Below are 26,824 nucleotides of genomic sequence, written 5' to 3'. Positions count from 1 at the left end.
GTGCTACTGCAACAGGATCTAGATAATTTGGGCAGATGGGCTAAGAAGTGGCAACTGAAGTTTAACCTTGACACATGCAAAGTACTGCATATGGGTAGAAGTAACCCCAGAGAAACGTACCAACTGTGTGGTACTACATTTAAGGTAGTAGAAAATGAAAAAGACCTGGGAGTAATTGTGCAGTCAGATATGAAGTTTTCTGAGCAATGCAGACAGGCTACAAGGGCAGGTCATGGGGTTTTGTCAACGATATATAGGAATTTTCTAGCAGGGAAAAGGATGTGATTATCCCTCTGTATAAGGCAATGGTCAGGCCACGCCTTGAGTACTGCGTACAGGTCTGGAGGCTTCATTTTATGAAGGATGTAGATTTACTTGAGCGCGTACAGAGAAGTGCAACAAGATTGGTGAGGGGAATGAAGGGATCCTCTTACCAAGAGAGGCTTAAGTTCTGCAAATTGCAGTGGCTGGAGACTAGGGACCTGCGCGGTGATCTGATTGAGGTATATATACCTCAATCTGATTGAGGTATATATACCTCAATCAGATCACCGCGGCCTTGAATGGGTTGAGCATGCTGAATTCTGATGGGATCCTTCCACTTGTTCAGATTACGAACCTAAGGGGGCATAAATTCAAATTAAGAAAAGACAGATGTAGAATAGATGTGCGGAAATTTGCCTTTAGCCAGTGGGTGGTTAATTGCTGGAACAAACTTCCATCTGTCGTTGTGGAAGTTGATAGGTTGAATAAATTTAAGGAGGAACTGGACAGGCATTTGGAGGGAATGGTGTGATTTTTTTTTTTTTTTTTTTTTTTTGGCTGATGCTGCATAAGCTCATACACTTGCTTTCTTGCATCACATGCCACTGCTACTACTACTACTACTACTACTACTACTACTACTACTAGTACTTGTTAGTCAAATAACCAACTTCACAAAAATTCAAATTATTATTTTAGGGCTATCCGTAATCTCTTACATATACCCATATATGTATTATGACTGTAAATTGCGTGTGTTCTCTGGTCGATTTGCTTGTTTTGCTGGACGAAAAACCTCCAGCTTCTGGGGGAAAAACCTAATTACCTACGCCTGAGACTGACTAACTCTGCCACGGAGTGAAAAAAGCCCATTACAGATCGTCGCGTCATCGTGGGGATTCGAACTCGGGCCTTTTCCACCCGGTTTGGGGGTAACGGTGACGATACCATTGTGCTACCCACGCAGACAACCAACTTCATACATAGTGTGCATAGTGTTGGGAGAAAGGCACCTCCGGTGGTTTCCCACATCTGCGCCATATGAACTCTGTGGAGACAAACAGCATCACTGTGAAAGATTGAAAAATTTTTTGAGTTGTAAATGAAGTATTGTGCTGGATTCTGTTGGATGTCCTGGCTTTTGGCGACGGGGCCCCTGGTGAGACCCCACGTTGCCCGCACACACCACTAGGAGATAGCCAGGCTGCCCATAATTCTCTGGCTAGTCTCCTCCAGGTCACCTGAGCTTCCTGGAAAGAGATCAAGTAAATAAATAAATAAATATGGGGTACAGGGAGTACAGGATGTATCGGAGAGGGTAAAGGAAAGGAGGTATAGACAGAGCGACGGAGGATGTAAGGGAAGACATCCTCCGCAGGTTCGGTGGGAATTCTCCCACCTAAGTGGAAGTGGAAGAAGAGGGCCCTCCAGAGGATGGGAAGATAGTCACGTAACAAGAGAGACACGTATGAAACAATTCAAGCGACCTGAGTGTCAAGTTCAGTAGCTAGAAGGGGTCACAACCTATATGAAGATGTTCAATATATGAGAAAAGGGTGTTATATCAATGGGCATCAGTTCCAGGACGTTGCACCAGTGATCTTCTTCTGGTGAAGAGATCATGGGAGAAGGCAGAGAAAGCGTGGTATTGGTCTTGCTCATTGATCAGAAAATGTTCATTTCCTCGAGGCAAGGCATGTATTTTTGATATGAGCAACGTTCGCAGGTTCTCGTAGAGCGGGCAAACATAGAATTGGCGATCCTAGTCTTCGTTTTCACCACAAAGATAGCGAGGGTCATCAAAGACGTTCATAGAGGAAAGTTTGTGATTTATGGATCTATGGCCTATAATCAAGAAAGTGGTATATAACCCTGGGCTGTACCATGCTGTAGCTTTAGGGTTCATCTATGCTATTCCAGGTAAGGATTTTTTTAGTGATGGAACCTTTGGGGGTAGAATTCCATCTGTTTTGCCTGGCGTTAAGAAGGTAGACTGCAAGGTGCTATTTTGTATAGCATTTGCAGTGAGCGGCGATTTAGGCCCCAGTCAGATCTGTTAATCCTCACTACCATTGCGGTGTAGTTCCTGACTTTGCGATGTAGTCTATATGCGAGTAAAATGTGAGCTTGGGGTCGAGAATTACCCCAAGGTACTTTTGTCTCAGTTGCCATTTCAATGGTACCAGCAGTTTTAATCTGCCGCGGCCTGCTTATTTGAAGGGTTCCTCTGAGTAGAATTGAAGTAGTGTTCTCAGGGAATATATGGAGGCTGGTCCATTCTTGTAGCTTTGTAGGGCTCCGTTGGCTGTTGTTTCCAGGGAAGCTCTGGAGTTTCCAGTGACTGTCAGTATCAAGTCGTCTACGAAGGCTTGGGCGGAAACATCCCTTAGGTCTAGGTTCAGGAACTCGTCCATGACCACATTCCATAGGAAAGGGCCTGGGACAGAGCCCTGGGGCATCCTCTGTAGACATTTCTGGAGACTTGCCGATAGACATTTCTGCCTGTAACACTTCTGTTGTGAAGAGAGTCCTGTATGCAACTGTAAAGATTTGCTGGAACGCTAGCTTCTCTGAGTCTTTGTAGTATACTTGGCCACCAGAGCAAGTCAAAGGCCCCGGCGAAATCCACTGATATTACTAAGAAGTATTTGGCCAATGGCAAGTTTTAATTCATCTAAGTTCAAAAGCTGTTCTGTATGCGTTTTCAGAACAGATTTCTTGCTGTACTGAAAACGCATTGCTGGGCCGGATTGAGGATCTGTGTTTAGCAGAAACAGGGTGTCCAAGATGTTGTTTACTGACTCTTCCCATGTGACAGTTGTGGTAACTTGCGGGGTGACTGCAGAGGATATGACCTCACCTCTGGGGAGCTTGTTCTTAACAATGCGATACACAACTCCCCCGTGTTGCTGTTTCCAATCGTGGAGACCAGGTACCCCCAAGACTGTTTCTTCTTGGCTCTAATTAAACTAATGTAGTCTACGATATTTCTTATTTCTTTGCCTACGATAGTTATTGCGTAGTTTCTTAGCCTACGACAGTTATTGCGTAGGGTATCAACTTCATGAGGGGGGCCAGCTACGGCGAGCACGTTGAAATGCTTTCCGTGCTGTATGAACTTGATGGCGGAGTTGAACCAGTTGGTTGCACCACCATAGGACAACCATGGGTGTTTCTTCTTGATTTTTTTCTCATAGACCTTGGTTATGATTGATGTTATTTTCCTCTGATGCTGGTTGTGATTGAGATTCGTGAGACGGGTGTTTCCAGGAATTTGAAGGGAAGCTTGGACCGTTAAATCAAAGAGGTTCCAGTCTACTTTGTTAATTGTATAACGGATGATATTGTTTCTAGGCGGAGGTGCTGGTTCTATTGAGCGATGAAGGTTAAAAGTAATCACCCTATGGCCGGAAGTTGTCCAAGCCTCGCTGACTTTCCAGTCAGTGATCTTAGTGGCAATGGATCTTGTGGCTGCTGAGATGTCTATTGTGGACTCCCATAGAGTATTACTTAAGGTAGACATGTTGTTAGGCTTGTTAAGGATTACAAGAGAGGATGTAGCGAGAAAGTTCTTGAGTTGCCAGCCGTTTTTTCGAGTTGCTGTACCACATTGCAGAACGACAGTTCACGTCGGCACAGAGAATAATCTTCCGTTATGGGAGGAGGACTTGGACTGCTTGACGATACCTGATGGCAGGGGCTATGTCGTCGCCTGCGCGACAATACAATGAGATGACGTGGAACGATCCGATAGGTCCTATAAGCTGGGCACACACCGCCCATGGGTACAGAGGATGTGTGTATTTTGGTGGCAGTTATGTGCCGGTTCCTAACAAGGATAAACCGCCCAAGGATTCTGATTGTATAATTTTGTACGTAAGCGGATATATCCCCTGACATTTCTTGCATTTGTATAGGGCTCTTGGATGAACAGGACGTCTGTATTGTCTTCGTCAGCCTTTATTCTTATTTGGTCCACGACAGCACGCGCTCGCTGAGGTCGATTGATGCTGCATAAATCATGAAATTTATGCAGCATTTAGCTGCACAAATTTCATGATTGTACAGTTATATGTCTTATATGGAGCCATAGTTGATTCTTTTTGTTGTGTGCTTCTGGCTTTCAGATAAACCGGGCACTTGTTATCCCTTATGCTTGTAATCCATTTTTGCTAGTTTACAGATGGCGCAAACCGGTTCTTCAGTTTCGTTAGGTCAGGTGTTAAAGTTATATCCTTTCTGTGCAGTGACTGCACGTGGAATCGACCTGTGTACATGTGTGTGTAATATGGCCGAACCTGCAAAAGCGAAAGCATTTTGAGAGCCATCGCTCTGCAATAGATTAGAAACACATAATTCTTGCTGGCGATTTCAACTGCACTCTTGATCCAGAAATGGCAGTGCGCGATGCAGTGAACATCGCACAATGTTAATCAACAACCTGCAGGCCCTGGTAAACAACAATGAACTGGTCGAAGCATTTAGATACCAGCACACAGAAGAAAAGTCCTACACCTGGAGATCAGCAAATACAGCATCACGAAGATTTCATTATCAAACCCGATTGGACAGATACTACATTACAAAGCACACCGTTTCCCTGGTCAGAAGCATCAGACATATACCATCAGAAGCATCACACATATCTCCTTCTCACCAAATTATTGGACGTTCAACAATAGCCTTTTTCAAGACATAGAATATATCTCTAAACTACAAGACCTGATATCCAACCTTGCGCAAGGCAAAGACAGACTGGAACCCATGAACACATGGTGACCTAGATTTAAAATTAACTGAGATCATTCTCACAAATCCGAAACCATCAGAAGAGCCAACAAAAACGTATTAACATCTACCAACTTGACCAAAGACTGAAACAACTGCCACCTGATAGTCTTGCCCATCAGTCAAGACTACAAGCGATTCAAAATCGCTTGAAACACTCAATCAAAGGCGCCCTGCTGAGATCAAGACACGCCCACATAACTCTTTCCGACGCTCGAACCAAATACTTTTTCTCATTAGAACGCGGACAGACGCCACAAAGCAACCACCATCACTGCCACTGAGTTCCAAGACGGAAACATTACTGAAGACCCGGAGCAAATCTTCTGTGAAGCAATTAGATTTTATCAAGAAATATACAGTTCCCAAGAAACCTCTACAAAAGCAACCGAGGAAATCCTTTCAGGACACAAAAAAATCCACCTAAAAGTCCAACACAGCATAGAGACACCAAACATCCTAAAAGAATTTACAGCAGCGTGCAAAACACTTCCCAAAAATAAATCTCCAGATCTGGACGGTCTAACTTTGGAATTCTTCCAAAACTTCTGGGATCAACTCGGAGTGCTTCTCTTATGAATGCTTGAAGGCTCGCAATCCCAAGGTCTATCTCTGTCGCACGACTGATACGCAAGAAAGGAGATCGCACAAACATCTAAAACTGGGGCACAATAACTTTAATGAACACAGATTCTAAATTTTTTTCTGAGGCGATCGTCAACAGACATACTAAGTATCAGAAAGATCAATACACAACAATCTTCATCTGATCCGTGATCTTCTCTCCACTGCAAACAGCCAACAGGAATTTCTAGCACTAATTAGCCTTGACCAGAAAAAGGCATTCGACAGAGTTGAACACTGCTACCTGCTTGAAATGCTGAAACCATTTTGATATGGGCCCAACATCATCCGAACTATCCATCTGCTATACAGAGATGCCAAATTCTGCTTGAAAGTCAATAACCAGCTCAACAGAAACCTTCCTTACTCCAGAGAGATAAAACAAGGCTACCCACTCTCTGGGCGACTACGCACAATTGCCATTGAACCTTTCCTCAATAAAATTGCTACCGGTCTACAAACCCGAAGAACACTGCTACCAGACCCGCCTCATCTTAAACTAACATAGTCAGCATGCCCTGATGATGTAGCAATTGTAATTCACCACGATAGTGAATTTGAAAACATCCAAAAATCTCACGATCTCTATGCCCGAGGATCACGTGCCAAGGAACAAACTTCCATCCCGAACAAAGGATGGAAGTTTGTTCCACCGACCAACTACCCGCTGGCTAAGGGCAAATTTCCGCACATCTATCCTACATCTGTCCTTCCTCAATTTGAATTTATGCCCTCTCAGGTGATTATGCTGAGAAAGAGGAAGAATCCCATCAGCATTGAGCATGCTCAAGCCATTCAAGGCTTTATACCCCAATCAGATCACATCGCACGTGCTTAGTTTCCAGACACTATAATTTGCAAGTTTTAAGCCTTTCTTCGTAAGAGCAATCCTTTGTTCCATTCACTAATCTTGTTGCCATTCTCTGTACTCGTTCCAGCAACTCTACATCCTTCTTGAAATGAGGCCTCCAGACCTATATACAGTACTCAAGGTGTGGCCTGACCATTGCCGTATACAAGGGAATAATCACCTCCTTATCCCTGATAGAAAAATTCCTGTATATCATTGACAAGACACCATGCGCTACTCTTGCAGCCCGTCTGAACTGCTCAGAAAACTTCATATCTGCCTGCAGAATCACCCCCAAGTCCTTTTCATTCTCTACCACTGTCAGTGTCGTACCACAGAGTTGACACGTTACTCTGGGGTTACTGTTTCCCATATGTAGTACTTTTTATTTGTTAATGATAAACTTCATTTGCCAACTCTCAGCCCATCTGCTCAACCTTTCCAGATCCTATTGCAGCAGCATAATGTCAGTAGTATCCTTAACAACTCTGCCAACCTTTGTATCGTCTGCAAACTTGGATATTAAGCTCGATATACCATCACCAATGTCATTTATAAATACAGAAAACAACAATGGACCCAACACCACCCTCTGTCTTCTCCCTCTCAACCATCCCTTTATCCATAGTAGTAATTTGCCTTCAATACCACACTGCTCCAATTTGTGCACACAGTCTTCCATGTGCAACAGTATCAAAAGCCTTCCTAAGATCCAAATATATAATATCAAAGTTATTCCCTGCATCCAGTTCTTTTGTGACTGCATCATAGTATCCAATAAAATTGGTCAAACAAGACTTCCCCTTAACAAAACCGTTCTGTGTCCGAGCTATAACTGTAGTTTTGTCCAGATGATCCTGGAGTGCTTCTTTAACCACTGCCTCCATTACTTTTCCTGGAACAGAAGTTAAACTCACAGGTCTATAATTACTTGCGTCAGCCTTTGATTCTCCTTTGTAAATTTGGGTCACATTTTCACATTTCCAGTCTATGTGTACCTCCCGTGAGTCCAAAGAAGCTCTCATAGTTATGGCTAAGGGTTTGCTTACTTCCTTTGCTGCCTCCTTTAATATAACTGGATAGATCCCATCCACCCCGGGTGCCTTTTTTATGTTTATCCTCAACAATTTCTCCTCCACTTTCCTCTCAGTTATTACAAAATCATCTAGCTCACTGCCAGAGTTTACTTCACCTCTCGCATCCCCTTCGTGAATAAGTCCTCATGTGTGAATGTAGATGCGAAATACTCATTTAGTTTGTTAGCCACCTGAGCGGGATCATCAACAGTTGAACCCTCAATATCCAGTGGACCAATCTGATTCATCCGTTTCCTTCTAGAGTTTACACAGGTACAGAACTATTTTCTGTTTTGTTTTTTTTTTGCATCCTTTGGCAAAGATTTCTCGTAATCTGCCTTCGCCTGCCTAACCACCTTTGTAACTTGGTTACAGATCAACTTATATCTATCATAGGCTTCTTGTGCCACATGTTAATTTACATGTATCCCATGCATATTTCTTCTCTGCCAAATGTCTCATTAGTTTATCTGACATCCATTTAGGCCTAAACCTTGAACAATATTTCTTAGTTGTTATGTAAAGCCTAGTAGCTTCCAAGATAAATTCTTTGAATGCTTCCCATTTTCAATTTGCATCATTAGTAACATCATCAGTTGGTCCCACTGTATAGAATTTAAATACTGTTTCAGATCATCGTAGTCGCCTTTACGAAAGCAAAAACCCTTCCCTTTACCCCTGATGGAAGTTACCTCTTTGACTAAATCTCACTTCAGCACACTGTGATCGCTGCCATCTAGTGGTTCCTTTATCTGCAGATTCTTAATGCATGAAGAATCACTACTGATAATCAGATTAAGAGTACTACTCCCTCTAGTTTTCTCCCGAACATGCTGATGTAGAAAACAATCATCCAATAAATTCACAAAAGCCTTGCTAGTGTGTGACTGACAAACCCACAAATTCCAGTCAATATCTGGGAAATAAAAATCCTCCATTATAAGACTCTGATTTACTGGACCACTCTATTTCCCTGTACAGTTTCTTATTATACTCATCAGAGTCATTAGGCCTATAGCACACTCCTACTCTCAATTTTGATCTCCCAATGCTTATGTCACACCAAACTGACTCGACACTGCACTGTCCAGAGATGTCGACTGGCTTCACTTCCTTGGCTTTTGTGTGTTTCCTAACTAATAGTATAACCTCTCCTCCCTTCCTATCCTGTCTATACTTTCTGTCCACATTGTACTCCCCAAATTCTGGTTCTGCATTCGTTATATCTGTGTGACACCACGTCTCTGATATCCCAACAGTATCTGTCTTTGATATTTTGAGAAATACCTTAAATGCATCAAATTTATTTACCAAACTCCTAGCATTGGTGTACACGCAAGTATACATGCATCCTATTCCTAGCTACCCTAACACAACCTACGTGTTTACTTGTACTGCAATGACTGCCAGCAATCTCTAAAGTTCCCTGCACCTTGTTTTCCAGGCTACTGCTCATTACAATAGGAGCAGTGCAAGGTAAGACCAGCAGTCTCCGGGCTGGCACCAGGAAAATCCGAACTGACTCACCCATCCAATGCACATGTTCTAAATTGGGACAAAAATATCTAGGTGTGAATCTAGGCAATACCCTCCTTTTCTTCCAGAAAAACTGACCCCAATTGCTGAGTTGTTTCAACACGGTACTCGGGAAATGGAGAAGAGTGCGCGCTACATCTTCGCTGAGAGGAAGAGTGCTTGTGGTCAACAAGCTGGCTGCAAGCGTTCTCTGGCACACCCTCAAATTTTTCACTCTGCCTAGTGACTTCCTCCACCAAATCCAGGCATCTATACGGAGCTTCCTTTGGAACAAAACCAACTGGATGTCCTTCTCTAAATTTGCAAGCCGCTCAGTCACGGGGTTCAGGGGCTAGTCTCTCTTGAAGACAAAATCACAGCCTTGTAGATCACCTTTCTTCTAAAGACGTTGGAAATGAAAAACTCATATTCTGCCACCACAGTTAACTACTAGCAACAGCCACAAGAGGGCTCTCTCTCTCTCAACATTCTTAAGAATAGACATGAGACCAGCACCCCTAAGACTACTACTCCTCTACAAAGACGCACTGCACCGCTGAAAGAAGCTTGACCTTCACCACACTCTTGAGGGAAGCTTCACCTTTACCATATCACTTCCCGCAATACTCTCATAACCCCTCTTCTACAATAAAAGAATAACAGACCCGACAACTGATGATCACCTCGTTTTTTCTACATGGAACTGAGAAGGAATTGGGACCATAGGCGCCCTCCTGACCCTCTCACCTAGAATGGAAGAGTTCCGAAGACCTGCCAATTAAAACCGTAAATTCAGAGCAGCAGCACGAGCTTTTAAAATCGGCGATTGTAAAAGCCCTTCCAGACATCACTACAGCTAAAAAGATTGGGGATGTCGCCGGATCCTCACCAGCACCAACCTTCGTCATCACACTACACCAGAAAACATTGTACCTCTGTCTCCTGCACCGCTAAAAAACATGTATCAGCTAATCATGTTACACCACACAGCCACGATCTTACCGTCATTCACTTGCCAAGTTCTTCCTGCACCTTTCTCCGCGCTTCACGAGCCATCATCTAACTTCCAGTGGAACTTTCCATACAGGACGAAATGTTCCAAATTGGATGCAGGCATCCAGTGGCGACTTTGGCACTACATCCTTTTTACCTCAGTCAAGCTACAAATCTTCGGGCTACGCATCTCAAACTACTGCCTCTTCTGCACCACTCCAGGTACCCTGAAACACACAAATACCTGGCGTGCCTGGCGTGAACAAGGAACTGATCAAATACGCTTTGGATGCAACAAATCTTGCCTGCATCCCCACCCACACACCTGGTACCTGCTCTCTTTGGGACTGGCCGATAACCCCCTGTACCTGTGGCGATAGCGAGGACTGGGCACACGTTGTATATGACTGCGTAATCTATGAAAATCAATGTAGACAGTTAATTACAGAAATTATACCCCTTCCTAGGGGCCAAGAACATCAATTCATCATGGAGAAGGTCTTTTACAAGGCCTTCACCAAGTATGCTCAAACCATTTTTGAAATCCGCCGAAACCTGCAGAGACAGGCTATTCAACCTGTCCCTGTAGCAAATCAATAGACCAAATATATAACCAGTCCATTTCCCTCCCCATGCCCAGTGAATAACAAAACCTCTACATGACTGAACCCCATATCCCCATATGAACCCCATACCTGAATTGACTCAGAAATTACCGGGACTTTGCCAGAGTTGACGCCCTGCCCCTGGGGACTGCTTTGGCTCATTGCCAGTGGACCATAGAGGTAGAAAAATAACCAAATGTGACTGATGGGAATAAAAGCAGGCTGGTATTGCCCTCATCATAGCATAGGACCAACCAAAACAGACTGAGTTCCCAAACATGACAACACTCACGGAAAGGACTTTAAAGAGACTGGTATAGACATGCAGCCAGGGTTACCTGTCAGCTGGAAAAAAACTAGTAAGCTACAGGTTTCTGAAGTATGCTAGTATGAGTGAGGATTGAATGAATGAGAATTGGAGTGAATGTAAAGGCGAAAGTATGAAAGGAAATGCTAGGAACGATGAGTTTATGATAATTAATGCCACTGGGTGTGTGAGGGATGAATGTGTGAGAAGGAGCAAGTGCGGAAAGAGTAAATGCGAAAATTGAGTAAAATTAGCAAATGACTGTGGAGTCTGAGTGAAATGGGCTGTGTGAATGCAAGGGTGTAAAAGTGTTGCCTGGACGAGTGAATGAATGCGAGCAATAGTGTGTTGATTGTATAAATGTCGAAAGCAGAATGTAAAAGTATGACAGGAAGTTTGTTTTAAAAAAGGAAAAATTTAGCGTTAGTATAATTGTAATATAAATGTGTGTGTTCTTTTTTTATTATTATTTGTATGTCATTTAAATTGTGTGAGCTTTCTTTAAATTATTGCTTGTTTAATTGTTGCTTTGTCTTTAAAGCAATGCATTAAATTATTTTAAAAGCAATAATTGGACAGGCGAGATTGACAGCTTGGTGTCAGTTTTGCTTGTTTAATAAGTTACCCCTCCCTGGTGTGAATGAGAATGATGGATGAATGAAAAAAAAAAAAAGTATAAAAAGTTGTAAAATGTAAAAACTATAAAATGTTGCCGAGAAATGTAGGAAAAAAAAACTATAAAATGCAAAGAAAAAAAAGAAAAGGAAAAAAATATATATATAAAAAGCAAAGAAAAGAGAAAAGGAAAAAAAAAAAAAATTGTGAGTGAGCAAATAATATAAATTGCATGTTCAGTTCCAGCCTCTCCACCAGATGGATGAATGGCCATGGGAACCTTATCGATGCTGTTGGCTGTTCCTGGTCGGCATATTGTCCCAGGTGAGATACAACCACCAGTACAGCTCAGCCGCTGCCATTAGGCCTTCCTAGCCACGCTCCCTTGCGTGGTCCTCCACTCACGGGGTTTGTTTGTTTGTTTGTTATTTGTTTGTTAGGAGCATTAGCAACTAAGGCCATAATGCTCCGGGAATATGCGGTGGTCATTCCCTTGACCTTTTCGCATCCTCCGTATTTGGTGGTGACTGGCTCGAACCCCGGTCTAATCAAGAATCGTGTGCTCCTTCTCACCTGGCTACGGAGGCGCCCACTCACGGGGCAGGAGGGTGAGGTTACTTCTGGTCTTCCCCTCTTTCCGCTCTGGTTGGCAGGCCTGTTCCACTACTTCGAGGTCATCTTCTCTATGAACCCCATATCTCTGTCTTTCCCCCCAGACTTCAGTCTTCCCTCCCCCTCTAACTTACAACTACTAGTGTTCGAATCATTGTTAAATTGCTTGAGCCCTACACTCAAAAACTTAATGACATCAAATCGCAGAACTAGTACTCCTTTTGGCTGACTCCTATCTATAGCGGTTTTTTTTCTTCATTTTTATTTATTTCTCCTAGAAAATGTGACCTAGAAAAAAAAAACATATTAGTTATCAACTGGTTGGACTGGTTTTTGGTTGCTAAAAATCCAGACCTCGGTACTGTCTGCTCACAGCTAGCTGGAGATTGTCAGAGGGAAAAAAAAAAAAAAAAACACTCAAGAATAATGGGCCCACTTGACAAGTAGCAATGACTGTTGGCTCCACCACCAACAAAAAAAAAATAAATAAATAAAATAAATAAATAAGAGGGGTTGATATATGTGTGTGTTCACACATTGTCAATATTCACCATCAGGGTAAAAGACTTCTCTTCAGTGGCTGCTTTATTTTAGTAAGTGCCTTTTATTGATCTTGTTTTGTGTGCACATATTTAAAAAAGTTAGTATTTTCTTTGTATGTTGCGGTGTGATCCAACTGAATTCAGTTTAAAAATTACTTTTTGATTCATTCCATCTAAAATTAGTTTGAAAATTACTCTTTTGAGATACATCATCGAGAAAAATTCCGTTCCCTTGCAACCGATGCACACAAATTCAACCATTCAACTGAATGCCGAGTCTTCATCAGAACATTTCTGAAAAACATGAAATAGCTTCTGGTAAGTGCACTGTTCTTAATGTTGCATATAACAGAACGAGTGACGGCGGGGTAATTTCGTTTAGTAAGAAGAAGAGGATGTCTAAATCAAAAAATGAAGAATATAAATTTGTCAAGAGGAATTTAAGCTTAATCATGCATTAGCTTTCATATCATACCTTTCCTGAATGGAATAGGAAAACACAATGCTCGTAGCGGCATCAATTCTGAATTTAACACATCGACCGATGGGTGGTGTGTCATGGCTGTATTCACATCGTTTATGCAACTGTCCTCTCAAGACATTTCTTTGCTAACGATTCTGATGATGATACGTTTTGTCAGCTGACTTTCTGAGCTAGTATAAAACTAATATTATTAAAACTGTCTTTATAAACAAATATTATTATAAGAATGAATTTCTGAGTTAGTATTATTTTCGTATATCAGAAAATATTCTTATATAAAAAAACATTATTAAGTCTGATCTTGTATTGATTCAACCATATATTTTTTCTAGTGTCTGGGTTACTGTAAATAACATTATGTAAATTTATGACTGATTAAATGTACAAAAAAATAAATAAAATAAATAATAATAATTTTAAAAAATAAAATTGAATACCTGACATTTTGAACACAAACAAACCACCCATCATCATCATCATCATCAGCCATTTTCAATCCACTGCAGGATGAAGGCCTCTCCAGCAATTTTCCAGTTCCTTCTGTTTTGAGCACTGGCCATCCATTTACTACCCACAAACTCATGAATTTCATCTATCCATCTCCGCCTTTGTCTTCCAGGTTTTCTTCTAGCTCCTCTTGGATACCATTCTGTTATTTTCTTAGTCCATCTGTCATCATGTCTTCGAGCTATGTGCCCTGACCATTTTAGTTCTTTAGTTTTGATAAGAATGTCCTTTACTTGAGTTTGCTGCCTAATCCATGTGTTTCTCTTCTTATCTAACAGTCTGATTCCCAATATAATTCGTTTCATTCTTCGCTGTGTAGTTCTCAGCTTCTCTTCCACTCTTTTGGTGAGTGCCCAAGTTTCACTTCCATAAGTCATGGTGGGGAGTACACATCGGTTCATTATTTTACGTTTCAGACAAACTGGGATATTACTCTTCAGTATGTGACTATATTTCCTGAATGCTATCCATCCAAAATTTATTCTTCTCTTGACTTCCAGCCATTTATCATTATTACAGCTAATAACTTGTCCCAGATAAGTATATGACTCCACCTTTTCAATTACTGCTTCTTCAATCATTATTTCCCTTTCTGGGGGATACTTGTTCATCATTACGTTTGTTTTAGCCATATTCAACTTTAGTCCAAAATCCTTACTAACTGTGCATAACTGATTAAGATTTTCCTCTAATTCTTAGGGATCGTGGCTTATGACCACAACGTCATCTGCAAATCGTAAATGGTTTAGGTACTCTCCGTTCACATTGACTCCTTTCTGCGACCAGTCTAATCGTCTGAAAGCTTCCTCAAGGGCAGCAGTAAACAGCTTCGGAGATATTGTGTCTCCTTGTTGAACTCCTTTCTCGATTTTAAATTTCCTACTGTCTTTGTCTAGTCTAATAAAGGAGGTAGCACTCTCATATATTTTCTTCAAAATCATAATATGTGGGGTATCTATGCCTTGTCTTTGCAGTGCCCGAAACATTGCCTTATGCTGTATGGAGTCAAATGCCTTTTCATAATCCACAAATGCCAGGCATAATGGTGTTTTATATTCATTTCCTTTCTCCATTAGTTGTGATATTACGTGAAGGTGATCCATAGAATGAAAAAATTAAGTATTTTCTCTAATCTGTTAGTAATGACCCTTGTGAACAACTTGTAGATGTGGGATAACAAGTTAATTGGTCTATAATTTCCAATTTCTGATTTATCGCCTTTCTTATGCAGCAAAACTATTATTGCATTATTCCACTGCTTAGTCGTCACACCTTTTCTAATGCACTTTGTGAAGAGCCTTGCCAGTTTTCGTGTTATGTCTCTTCCTCCCAATTTTAACAACTCCAGAGTAACTTCATCTTCCCCCGGGGCTTTCTGATTCTTCATTTTCATCAATGCATGTTCTATCTCGTCAGGAAGAATATCGGGTATGTCGTATGTGTTGCTACTTTGCAATCCATCTTCCCCACTGCTGGAATCATTTCCTTGCTCCTTGTATAATTCTCTATAGTAGTCTCCCGCTATTTCAATTATGCCTTCTCTGCTGTTTATAAGTACACCATCGCTATTCTTCAGTTTCAGTGTCATTTGTCTTTCTGTATTACTGCTCATGGCTGCTGATTTAAATGCTTTGTTTTCCCTTAATGCTTGTTCTACTTTTCTTGTGTTAAATCTTCTTATGTCCTCTCTGAGTCTCTTTCTAATGGCTTTGCATAACTCAGTATACTCAATTTTCTCCCTGTCAGTGTTTTTCTTGCTCTTCATTTGTCGTCTTCGGTTCATCATGACAAGTGTTTCTTGACTAATTGTTTTCTTCTTTGGATTTCTTTTTCCCTATAGGTTTCTTGGGCTTTGTCACTTTCAGAAAGTTGTAATATTACTCGTCGATATCTTGGTCCTGAGCAGTCTGCAGAAGCTCAAACTTGTTCTTATGTTCCAGTACATACTGCTTTTTCTCCTCTTCTGTTATCTCAAAGACCTTTGTATTATTTACTGGAGTCAGTTTTTTCCTTTCCTTTCCTACATCTATATCAAGTGTACATCTTACCATTCTGTGATCACTTCCAACATTTACCTTATTCAGGACGGTAATATCATTCACAATATATCTTCTATTAGTGAGGATGAAGTCGATTTCATTAGTAGTTAATCCATTTGGACTCTTCCATGTCCACTTTCTGTTCACCATTTTCTTGAAAAAAGTGTTCATTACTGACAGTCCTTGAGATTCTTCAAATTCCACAAGTCTTTCACCTCTTTCATTTCTTTCACCAATTCCAAAATTTCCTATAGTTCCCCTTTCTGCGCTGTTTTGTCTTTTTCCAACCTTAGCATTGAAGTCTCCCATAATAATAGTGTAGTGGGTTTTCTGCTCATCTAGAAGACTCTCAATTTCGGTGTACATTTCTTAAAATTACCCATACCAAACCTCTATTAATTGAGTTCATTGAAGATAACGCATAGTAAAAACAGATGGGTTATGTGGTGGTTAAACCCATCTTTGAGAAGTGATATGTTATACAGGTAATTTGAAACAGTTTCATTGCCTTACACGGAAATACAAACTAAGTGGCCCCAGTTCATTAATATTAGAAGGAAAAAATTGTTATGAAAAAACTGTCTTTTGTGTTTGTGAACATAATATCTCAGAAATATCATCGTACATCTCTAAAATAGCAGTAGTGTACTTTTTTTTTTAAAGTTGCATGCATTCGCTTAACTGTTTTTATTAAAATCAGGAATATCGTCTCGAACACCTGATATTCTGGGTCGTGAAATGCGAACAACGATACCTTTTCCAAACAAGAAGAAAACCACCAATCAGAAAACGTTAATGACGCTCCAATCAAATGGAATTAAAATTTAGACTATGTATATAAAGTGCTTAGCATCATAATACACAGCCATTTCTGAATAAACAGAAAATTTTTAAGGTGGCATCGTTTTAGGTTATATCTCATATTGTGAATGCCTTCACAACGAGTTGCCATGATATTGCACTACTTCGAATAAGTAACGCTTCACCTAAGGAGAAGACTAGTGTTACTTATTCTCAGATAGGTACCACCACCCAGACAGCACTGTTTCAGGGCTATTTATGTATGTATGTGAATATCTACTCGAATATCCACTTGTCCCTATTAGACTTAGAAAAGCAAAAAAGGTAGAGGGAAAGTTATAGTAGGAGTGGAAGAGGAAAAGAAACAGTGTAGAAGAATGAAAGGGACAGTAACTCCTTCAACTCACACCACTCAAAAACTCATAAACTCCTCGAATAGGCAACGCTTCCCCAGTGGAGAAGGCTGTTGTTACCTATTCATGGAAACTCCGGACATCCTCAAGCTCCCCCCAGCAGCACTGTTTCAGGGCTATTTGATGTATGTATGTGAATATCTACTCGAATATCCACTTGTCCCTATTAGACTTAGAAAAGCAAAAAAGGTAGAGGGAAAGTTATAGTAGGAGTGGAAGAGGAAAAGAAACAGTGTAGAAGAATGAAAGGGACAGTAACTCCTTCAACTCACACCACTCAAAAACTCATAAACTCCTCGAATAGGCAACGCTTCCCCAGTGGAGAAGACTGTTGTTACCTATTCTTGGAAACTCCGGACATCATCAAGCTTCCCCTAGCAGCACTGTTTCAGGGCTATTTGATGTATGTATGTGAATATCTACTCGAATATCCACTTGTCCCTATTAGACTTAGAAAAGCAAAAAAGGTAGAGGGAAAGTTATAGTAGGAGTGGAAGAGGAAAAGAAACAGTGTAGAAGAATGAAAGGGACAGTAACTCCTTCAACTCACACCACTCAAAAACTCAGAAACTCCTCGAATAGGCAACGCTTCCCCAGTGGAGAAGGCTGTTGTTACCTATTCTCGGAAACTCCGGACATCATCAAGCTCCCCCTAGCAGCACTGTTTCAGGGCTATTTGGCCCTTCGTCAGTGAGTGGGTAGGTACCCAAGTGATGCAATGATGGCAAAAACAGTTATGAAGTATAACTCCACAATATGAGAGATGCCTGATGGTGTATGATGTATTTAGACTAAGGCGCATTTAGGGCTAGAGCCTCAAGCTGCGAACAAATTTAGACTATGTATATAAAGTGCTTAGCATCATAATACACAGCCATTTCTGAATAAACAGAAAATTTTTAAGGTGGCATCGTTTTAGGTTATATCTCATATTGTGAATGCCTTCACAACGAGTTGCCATGATATTGCACTACTTCGAATAAGTAACGCTTCACCTAAGGAGAAGACTAGTGTTACTTATTCTCAGATAGGTCTGATTCACTTATTCACGTAGTGTTACTTATTCTCAGATTCACCTATCTGAGAATAAGTAACACTAGTCTTCTCCTTAGGTGAAGCGTTACTTATTCGAAGTAGTGCAATATCATGGCAACTCGTTGTGAAGGCATTCACAATATGAGATATAACCTAAAACGATGCCACCTTAAAAATTTTCTGTTTATTCAGAAATGGCTGTGTATTATGATGCTAAGCACTTTATATACATAGTCTAAATTTGTTCGCAGCTTGAGGCTCTAGCCCTAAATGCGCCTTAGTCTAAATACATCATACACCATCAGGCATCTCTCATATTGTGGAGTTATACTTCATAACTGTTTTTGCCATCATTGCATCACTTGGGTACCTACCCACTCACTGAAGAAGGGCCAAATAGCCCTGAAACAGTGCCGTCTAGTGGCTGTTTTGTGAATTATTTCGTTCATCAGTGTTCTTCTCGTTCTGAAGGTTGAAGAGAGTGTTCGATCGCATCGAGAGGTTAGCGGCGGTCCTTTCAGCTGAGGTTTCCCCTTTGTGGGGAACCTCCTTTAGGAGGGTAGTAAGTGATTGATTTTCTTTTGTTTTACGTTTCTTTGAAATTTATTTCTGCCAAGTTAGATATTTTCTTTTTTCGTTTTGCTGGTGTCAGGCAGGACACGGGATTTTTTCATTTTTCCTTAAGGAACCGAGATTAATTATGGCGCAGTTCTTCTTTAGAGAAAGAACAGTCGAGTTTCAGACTACAGAGGTTTGTCCAATTAGAGAGGTAATGCAAGGAGTGACTCAGGTTGTTTCGGTTCACGAGATAAAAGGTTTAACTCCTTTACCGAGGCAGAAATATCAGTTGGTCTTGAAAACAATAGAGGCACGAGAAAAGGTCTTGAAAGGGTTTTCTGTTAGAAACGTAATGATCAAACCTGTGCAAATTGGTAACATACGCAAAGTGGTTACTATTGACAGATTTCCGGTAGAAATGTCTAATGGTCCTGTCGAGAGTTTTTTTTAACAAGTTTGGTAAGGTGGTTAAGATTCATAGAAAAGAATATGAGGAATGGCCAGGCGTGGAAACAGGTACGGTGCAAATACATATGGACATGAAAACGCCCGTGCCAAACATCATCGATTTGATGGGTCATAGGTTATTAATAAATTACCCAGGAGTTCAAAAAGTTTGTTTGAGGTGTGGAGGTAAAGACCATTTGGGAGCAGAATGCCAAAAATCACGTTGTTTTAATTGTAATGGCACCGGTCATATTACGGCCAACTGCCTTAATAATTGTAAATAATGCGGAGCTTCCACGCATAAATTTATTCAATGCCCGGAACGCACATTTGCCGAAAGAGTTGCTGGTGGGGGAGGACAGCAGAAAGCGAGCGAGCCACCAAAAGATATGCCTAACGCTGAGAGCGCGGAAACTATAGTTTCGCAGAGGGGTGAGACGCAGACTAAAGAAATCACACCAACGTTTACAATAGCGTACGATATGTCGCCAACACAATTGGAACACGTAGAACCAACAGAGGATATGGAAGCGGAAAATACAGTACGAAATGTACATAAACGGGGGGAGAAGGAAGAAATAAGCGGTAAAACTAAAAGAGCAAAAGGGGGAACAGAGGAAATTCAAGACGAGACCGAAATAAAACAAATAGAGGGGGAAGAGTTATCAATTTTGTCAGGCGGTAAGAAAGATTGCAAAACACTTTCGGGGTCTGATTCGGATTCAGATGGCATACAAACGAGGGAATACGAAGGGATAGAATGGTTAAATGTAGTAGGAAACACAAAAGAGTACAGGGAATATAGGCGAAGCTTGGCGGAAATTGTTAAAACTCGAGGAGAACCGAATTTTCTTTGGAATGAAAACGAGGAGGGTCAATTAGTTAATATTCAGTTCACCTGGGGTGATTTCGTTATTTCTAATATTAAAAACAAAAATGTTGGAGATCTCACTGTGTTACTTACCAGTAACAAATTAAAGTTAAATGCCGAACATAGGAATATTTTAGCAGAAGTTTTAGTAAAGTTCTGCTCATAATGTCGGGAATAACATTTCTGTCGTTAAACGTACAGGGTCTGAGAGCGGTTAACAAACAAAGGATGATATGGCAAATTATGATGAACATGGGGGTGAAGATTTGGTTTCTACAAGAAACCCACTTCGCCAGCTTAGCGGACATCCAGCAGTTTCAAAACAGATACCGGTTGTTAGGATTTTGGAGTTTTGGGACAAATCGATCCACAGGGGTGGGAATAGTAGTGGTTCCTCCAATTTTAGGGACTGTACGACTGGCAGGTAGGGATACAGAAGGTCGGGTTGTGGCAGTGGATTGGAGTTATGGGGGGCGCACAATTAGACTAATCTGTGTCTATAGTCCAAATTCCACTTTAGAAAGGAAAACTCTGTTTCAGGGGCTGGGCAACTATATGAGGGGGTGCAGTGGATTATAATGGCAGGGGACTGGAACTGCGTTCCTGACCCCATTATGGACAAAATTCTGGCGGGTAACCCGCATTATGGTACGGGGGGAGTTCGTGAATTAATCGAGGTTTGTACTAAATTAGACTTGGTAGACGTTTGGAGGGAAAAAAATCCGGGGAAACGAGCGGCCACGAGAATAGCCAATAATATAGGAACTAGGATAGATCGCATGTATGCAACAAGTCAGTTGAAGGATAAAATAACAATGATACGGCATGTAAATTTTGCGGGAGGGCGACAAGTTTCAGATCACTTGGCAGTAATGTGGACGGGAGATTTATTTACGAACGTTAGTCTGAGAAAAGGCTATTGGAAGCTCAACCCAGCAGTTCTGGAGAGAGAGGACTGGGACTTTACAACAGTTGTTAAACAGATAATAGAGCAAGGTGGTAATGAATGGGAAATGTGGGCGAACATAAAAGAAAGTGCTAAATCATTTTATTATTCCAAAATTAAGGAAAGAAACGAACGACGCAGACATAGACTGAAAGATCTCTTCCAAGAAAAAAGAATTTACCAACGGTGCGGGGAAGAAAGGGCAACGGCGGAAGTACAAGCGATTATTGACGGTATAATATTGGCAGCAGAGAAAGAAAAAGCGCGGAAAATACAGTTGAAATTTAGGGAAGCTGATACTCCTTCAGCTGCGTTTTACCAAAGAAGACTAAGGCTAAATAATTTAGCCAAAACGGTTCAGGAAATTAAAGACGAGGACAACACACATTCAACAACGTCAACTATTATGAATAGTTTTGTAAATTATTATGAAAAAGAGTTTGCTTTGCAGAAAAGAGAGAGACAACTCCATTTGGGCGATTGGACAATTCACTCCCGAGCAAAAAGCATTACAGGACAGGGAAATAATTATGGGGGATCTAACTGTGGCTCTAAAATCATGTAAATTACGACGCGCGCCGGGACCGGATGGTTTGGGGGTAGAATTTTATAAGAAATTTTGGAACTTGTTAGCGCCTATTCTTTTGGCCGTCTTTAACAATTTTTTTCAGGAAGGGGTTGTACCCGAAGGCTTTTTAAGTGCCTATACTACTTTCATTCCGAAGCATGGACGGGATTTAACGAAAATTGCTAACTGGCGACCTATAACGTTGGCTAATTGTGACTATAAAATATTTGCAAAGATTTTGACAACTAAATTAAAACGCGACGTAACCCAGGTAGTTAGAAGCACACAGTGCTACGGTATACCGGGGAGGCGGATAGAATATAACCTTTGGCTATTGAAAGATATATTAGAATATCGGAAACGGAAAAGTTACAAGTTAGCGTTAGTGGCAATCGACCTAGAAAAGGCTTTCGATAGAATCGACCACGCCTACCTTTTCTCTATAATTAAAGATACGAACATAGGATCTCAGTTGTTTACAGTTCTCAGAAATTTATATACACGTAGTAACACACAACTTTTGATAAACGGAGAAATCTCGAAAAACATTAAAATTGAAAGGGGAGTTAAACAAGGATGTCCGCTTAGTCCTTTATTATTTACGTTAGCTCTAGAACCACTACTGGGAAGAATAGACAGAACTGAGGTCATTCAGGGGATACCGTTGCCACAGCCGGCAGAACAGTGTAAATGTATAGCATATGCGGATGATGTTACCGCCACCCTCACTACGAGTTATGCGGTGGAACAATTTATGTCACTCGTTACTTCTTTTGGTAAGAAGTCGGGGTTAAAAATAAACGAAGACAAAACTAGGATCAAATTGTTAGGGGAATGGGTTCATCGCCCTTTACCACAACGAGAAGTGGAGTCAGATAAATCGATCCAAATATTGGGAGTTCCATTTAGAGAGAGTCCCATGCTACCTGTAGGCAGACTCACCACAAAAATACGGGAAAGTTTAAAAGAGTGGGAAGTGGGACAATTTTCCTTTGAGAACAAATCCATTATCGTTAAGACCATAATTCTTCCTATAATCTTATACACGGTGTTTATAACAGGAATCACAGCTAGGACAATGAGACGTTTTTACGTTCCAACATTTCAGTTTCTATGGGGAGGAAAACGGCAAGAGATAGCGCAGAAATTTTTATTTTTACCGTGGGAAGAGGGGGGGAATAAGTATTCCGAAAATTAATTTGAGGTGTAGCTGTAAGAGACTGCTGGATGTGGCTAACATGGTGCAATCGAACCATTTAGTAGCGGTACTGATAAAATATTTTATGGGATTCAATACAGCCTTAATCAAAGGAGGCACTTATCTAGGGCCTAAAGCAGAGACAATTCCTAAATATTACAAAACAATTCGGGATATGTGCACACAGTTCAGAGAGAAAGATATAGATCCTTTTAAGGGTGGTTTAAAACATCTCTACTGGGCCCTGTTTAACTCGGAAAATCCAGAAAAACCAAATTTAGGAAACCTTAATGCACAGTTCTTTACAAATCTAAAAATTGGCGGAAATTACCCATCACGTATTGACTTTTCGTGGAGGGTTGGTTATGGAAATATACCGGTGAACGATATCACGTATAGCTTTAGTCAGACAGGCAACAGATTATGCGAATTTTGTACCGAAAATGAAACAGTGTACCATTTATTTTATTACTGTCGATTCGCGCAGGAAGTTTGGAAGAGAATTTGTCGATTTTTAAGGATAAGACAGTTTACGTTGGAGGAGGTAATTTACTTGCAATTCGATCATCCCTTGGGCAAGAAAAAAATGTTCACGATATTTTTAATTACCGAGGCAAAATATCATGTGTGGAAGTTCCGAAAACGGAAAAGGTTTGGGACCTTCAGGGGATCTCTTTGGGACTTGAAACAAACAATGTCTGCTTCCATGCAAAGGTTTTTACAGTTGGAAAAATGGCGTTTAGGGTCTGATAAGTTTCTGGAAAGGTGGGGAGAGCCACCTCTTCTGTGCAGTTTGGTTGGAGATGAGGTTCATCTAAAGTACTGGTTTTAGTTATTTTAGAGAAGAAAAAAAAAAAGCAGGGTTTTTTTCGTCTATTACAAAATTCAGTTTTCTTGGAAAAAAAAAAAAAAAAAAGCAGGGTTTTTTTTCGTCTATTACAAAATTCAGTTTTCTTGAAAAAAAAAAAAAAAAAAACTAGATGTCTTAGGTTCTCATTAAAACCAGTTCCATGATATAGGTTTCAATTTTATAACTCAAAATTTGTTTGGTTAAATAGCTCTGGTCCAATGGATTTTTTTTCACATTTAATTCATAATAGCTGTGAAATGACCGTCTAAATTTTGATTTTTTATGATTCAGATTTGAATTTTATAATTCATTTGTTTGGTCTAATAGATTTGGTCCAATGGGTTTTTTTCACATTAAATTCACAAATAGCCCTGAAACAGTGCTGTCTGGGTGGTGGTACCTTTCTGAGAATAAGTAACACTAGTCTTCTCCTTAGGTGAAGCGTTGCTTATTCGAAGTAGTGCAATATCATGGCAACTCGTTGTGAAGGCATTCACAATATGAGATATAACCTAAAACGATGCCACCTTAAAAATTTTCTGTTTATTCAGAAATGGCTGTGTATTATGATGCTAAGCACTTTATATACATAGTCTAAATTTGTTCGCAGCTTGAGGCTCTAGCCCTAAATGCGCCTTATGGAATTAAAATGTAACTAGACAGGCAGAACCAATTACAAAGGTGTATGGGGGTCTACGTAAAAGACGAGAAGTTGCCTCATAGCTTTATCATATACAGTTCCTCAAACTAGCTTTTTTTTAACTTCACATCTGGTGCTCGAACCCGCCTGGAATTCCATTAGGTCACTTAATTGACATTTTTGACTGATAATAAACCACCTGCATCATCCGTATGATCCACATCCCACATTTGTACATAATTTGATTGATGATGCTGTGACACATATCCTGCTCGATTGCATAATATCCGTGCCACGAACAAGTGTGTATGTAGGTCAGGGACATGGGAGGAGGTGGGGCCTGTATATGTCTCCCGTTGTAGAGTTTATCTACTCCTGACAACTTTCCGTACTAGCTTTTTTAATGAAAGGAAACTCTTCCTGCAACGTTTCGTTGAAAACACATTTCCTTTTAGGTGCCATGGGTCAATAAAATAAAAATTAATTTAATCAAATCTGGTGATAAGAGTATCACATTCCAAAAGAACCTAATTATACATGAGTATACTATTACTCCAAATCCTAATTGTTAAAGCCTTGTATATGCTTTTTACAATACCAAAAGCGGAATAGATATTTTCAGCAACAGGTAACTAGCACGAAATTAATGATACCGGTATACTGCGCAAGTCTTTTCCGTGCGAAGCATATTCGCTACATCGGGTTTTCCCCGAAACACACGCGTAAAACTAAAAAACCTTAACACATTTTAAGCGAGCCATGACGTTATAAGAAGCAAGTATTAGAAAAGGTTTTCGTGCATTCAGACCGTGTGGTTCCATTCGTACAATAAAAGTTAAATGACTAAAGAAAAATAAAGAACAAAAGTGGATTTTTGAAAAATAAATAAATCTAAAGGAGAGCTTCCTGAAAATCCCTTATAATAAAGGGCGTAGGTCACTGTAGTTATAATGTGAATCTGAGATGAATCTGAGATAAACAATGTTTCCAGAAAAAAATCTAATATATCAGCGAAAGGACATTGAAAACTGAGAATTCACAATACATTTTTAACAAAGGCAAATAAATTCGCAAGTACACAAGGCTACAAATTCACATAAACAAGCAATTACATATGGCATGCTGAAAGAAAATATCATCTATACTTTCACTGCTATAATGTTTAAAATACCTCTTTCTGACCGATAAAGACATGAAAATTGTCCTTGATGCAAATGATAAGCTTTTAATGTCTTAAAATATCTGCCATTATGAGCATTAAAAACCAAGAAGTCACCATGCAATTCATAAAACGACAACTAAGAATACAAATTAGCTCACACAAATTCAGCTATAGTGATATTTTAAACAGATTTTAAACAGATATCTAGTGATATTTTAAACAGATTTCACGAAACTTGCTAACAAGCGATATTTTATACATGATAAAGACAATAAGCATCACGCTGAAATATATTAAACCTTTTATCTTATTATCATAATCAATTATATAATTGTATATATATAATATAATTAATTATAATTATATTATAAATAATATAATTAATTATAATTATATAATTTGAAAAATGCGAACTTACGTTTTCGCAAAAGATGAGGTAAATTTGCATGCGGTGTGCTCGCAAGGAATTAAAAATATTACCCGAATACGTGACGCATCGCATGAAAAACAATTAGCTTGTTTTTCATGCGATGCACCCTAATTTGTATCATAATATGTACCTGAATTCATCTGAGACATGTCTTTGTAATTTTTAAAATTCGGGTTATAAATTGCATATTTTTGAGATATTTTTAGCAAATCCATTATGGAATTTAAGTCATTTTAACCATAAATACTTAGGGAGGAGATTTACTGTTATTTCACTTAAAAATACAATTATAAAAATTTTGGCTGTTTTCAACATGCATTTCTTGATAATTTTTTGAAATACATGACTTTGGTTTAAATAATTATATTAATTTTTTTTTTCTTAAAAATGCTTACCATTGAACTCGATTCCAGTGTTACCTAAACTTCCCGATTCGTTTCTGGAATAGGAATCTCATCGGAATCAGGCGAAATAGGACCAAAATCGGGGATAACTTCAACTAGTTCCATTTTAGGTTCATGAAAAGTTACAAAAGTATTAATAAATCCATCTTGCACTAAAAACACAAATTAAAAAAAAAATTATAAAAGAAAATGTCCCTCACCTGTGGCAAACAATTTCAAAAGTTTCATAGATTTCAGCCAAATATGAATCCTACAAAAATAATTTATTCGTTAGAAAAAGTAATACTAATTTACAAAAGCACAAAAATTTGCAATTATTAAAGTAAAGTAGTACTTACGTTATTGCTCTTTGCCATTTCTTCCGACAAAAGTAGCAGCAAACAACAAAAGAAGCAAACAACACCAGAAAATAAATCATGTAGTGAAATCTGAACCTCTGCATAGATTTTATATAGGCGTTCAGCTGACGAGTCACCTTTGCGACTATAATCAGGTTGTATAAAACCAGTGGTCATCTTCATAATGCATGTGAACCAAGAAGGCTGCAAGTGCATGCAGTTTTCAGGAAAAATTATAATCCATCGAAGAGTCACACTACGCATACGGACATACCTAATCAAGTATGTTGATTTACAGTTGTTAAGAGAATTAAACAGTAGATATTTTTTTGAGGAAGATGC

At 39.8% G+C, this 26,824-nt stretch overlaps 1 long non-coding RNA gene across 1 annotated transcript in view; it reads right to left on the bottom strand.

Annotated features, from left to right (window-relative positions):
* LOC150083161 (uncharacterized) overlaps window positions 1-26,243 on the bottom strand; it is a 67,839-nt gene extending 41,596 nt beyond the window's left edge. Inside the window, exons 1-2 of the long non-coding RNA XR_016547164.1 lie at window positions 26,136-26,243; window positions 13,267-13,445 (exon numbers count right to left, since the gene is read on the bottom strand). This is a non-coding gene — a long non-coding RNA (uncharacterized LOC150083161). The remainder of the gene's footprint in view (window positions 1-13,266; window positions 13,446-26,135) is intronic.
* Window positions 26,244-26,824: the final 581 nt, after the last annotated feature.

This window comes from Mastigoproctus giganteus, chromosome 7, assembly GCF_048544385.1.
Source record: "Mastigoproctus giganteus isolate SK-2022 chromosome 7, ASM4854438v1, whole genome shotgun sequence".
NCBI lineage: Eukaryota > Metazoa > Arthropoda > Arachnida > Uropygi > Thelyphonidae > Mastigoproctus > Mastigoproctus giganteus.
The sequence above is the reverse complement of the archived record's forward strand: the minus strand, read 5'-3'. Positions and strand labels throughout refer to the sequence as shown.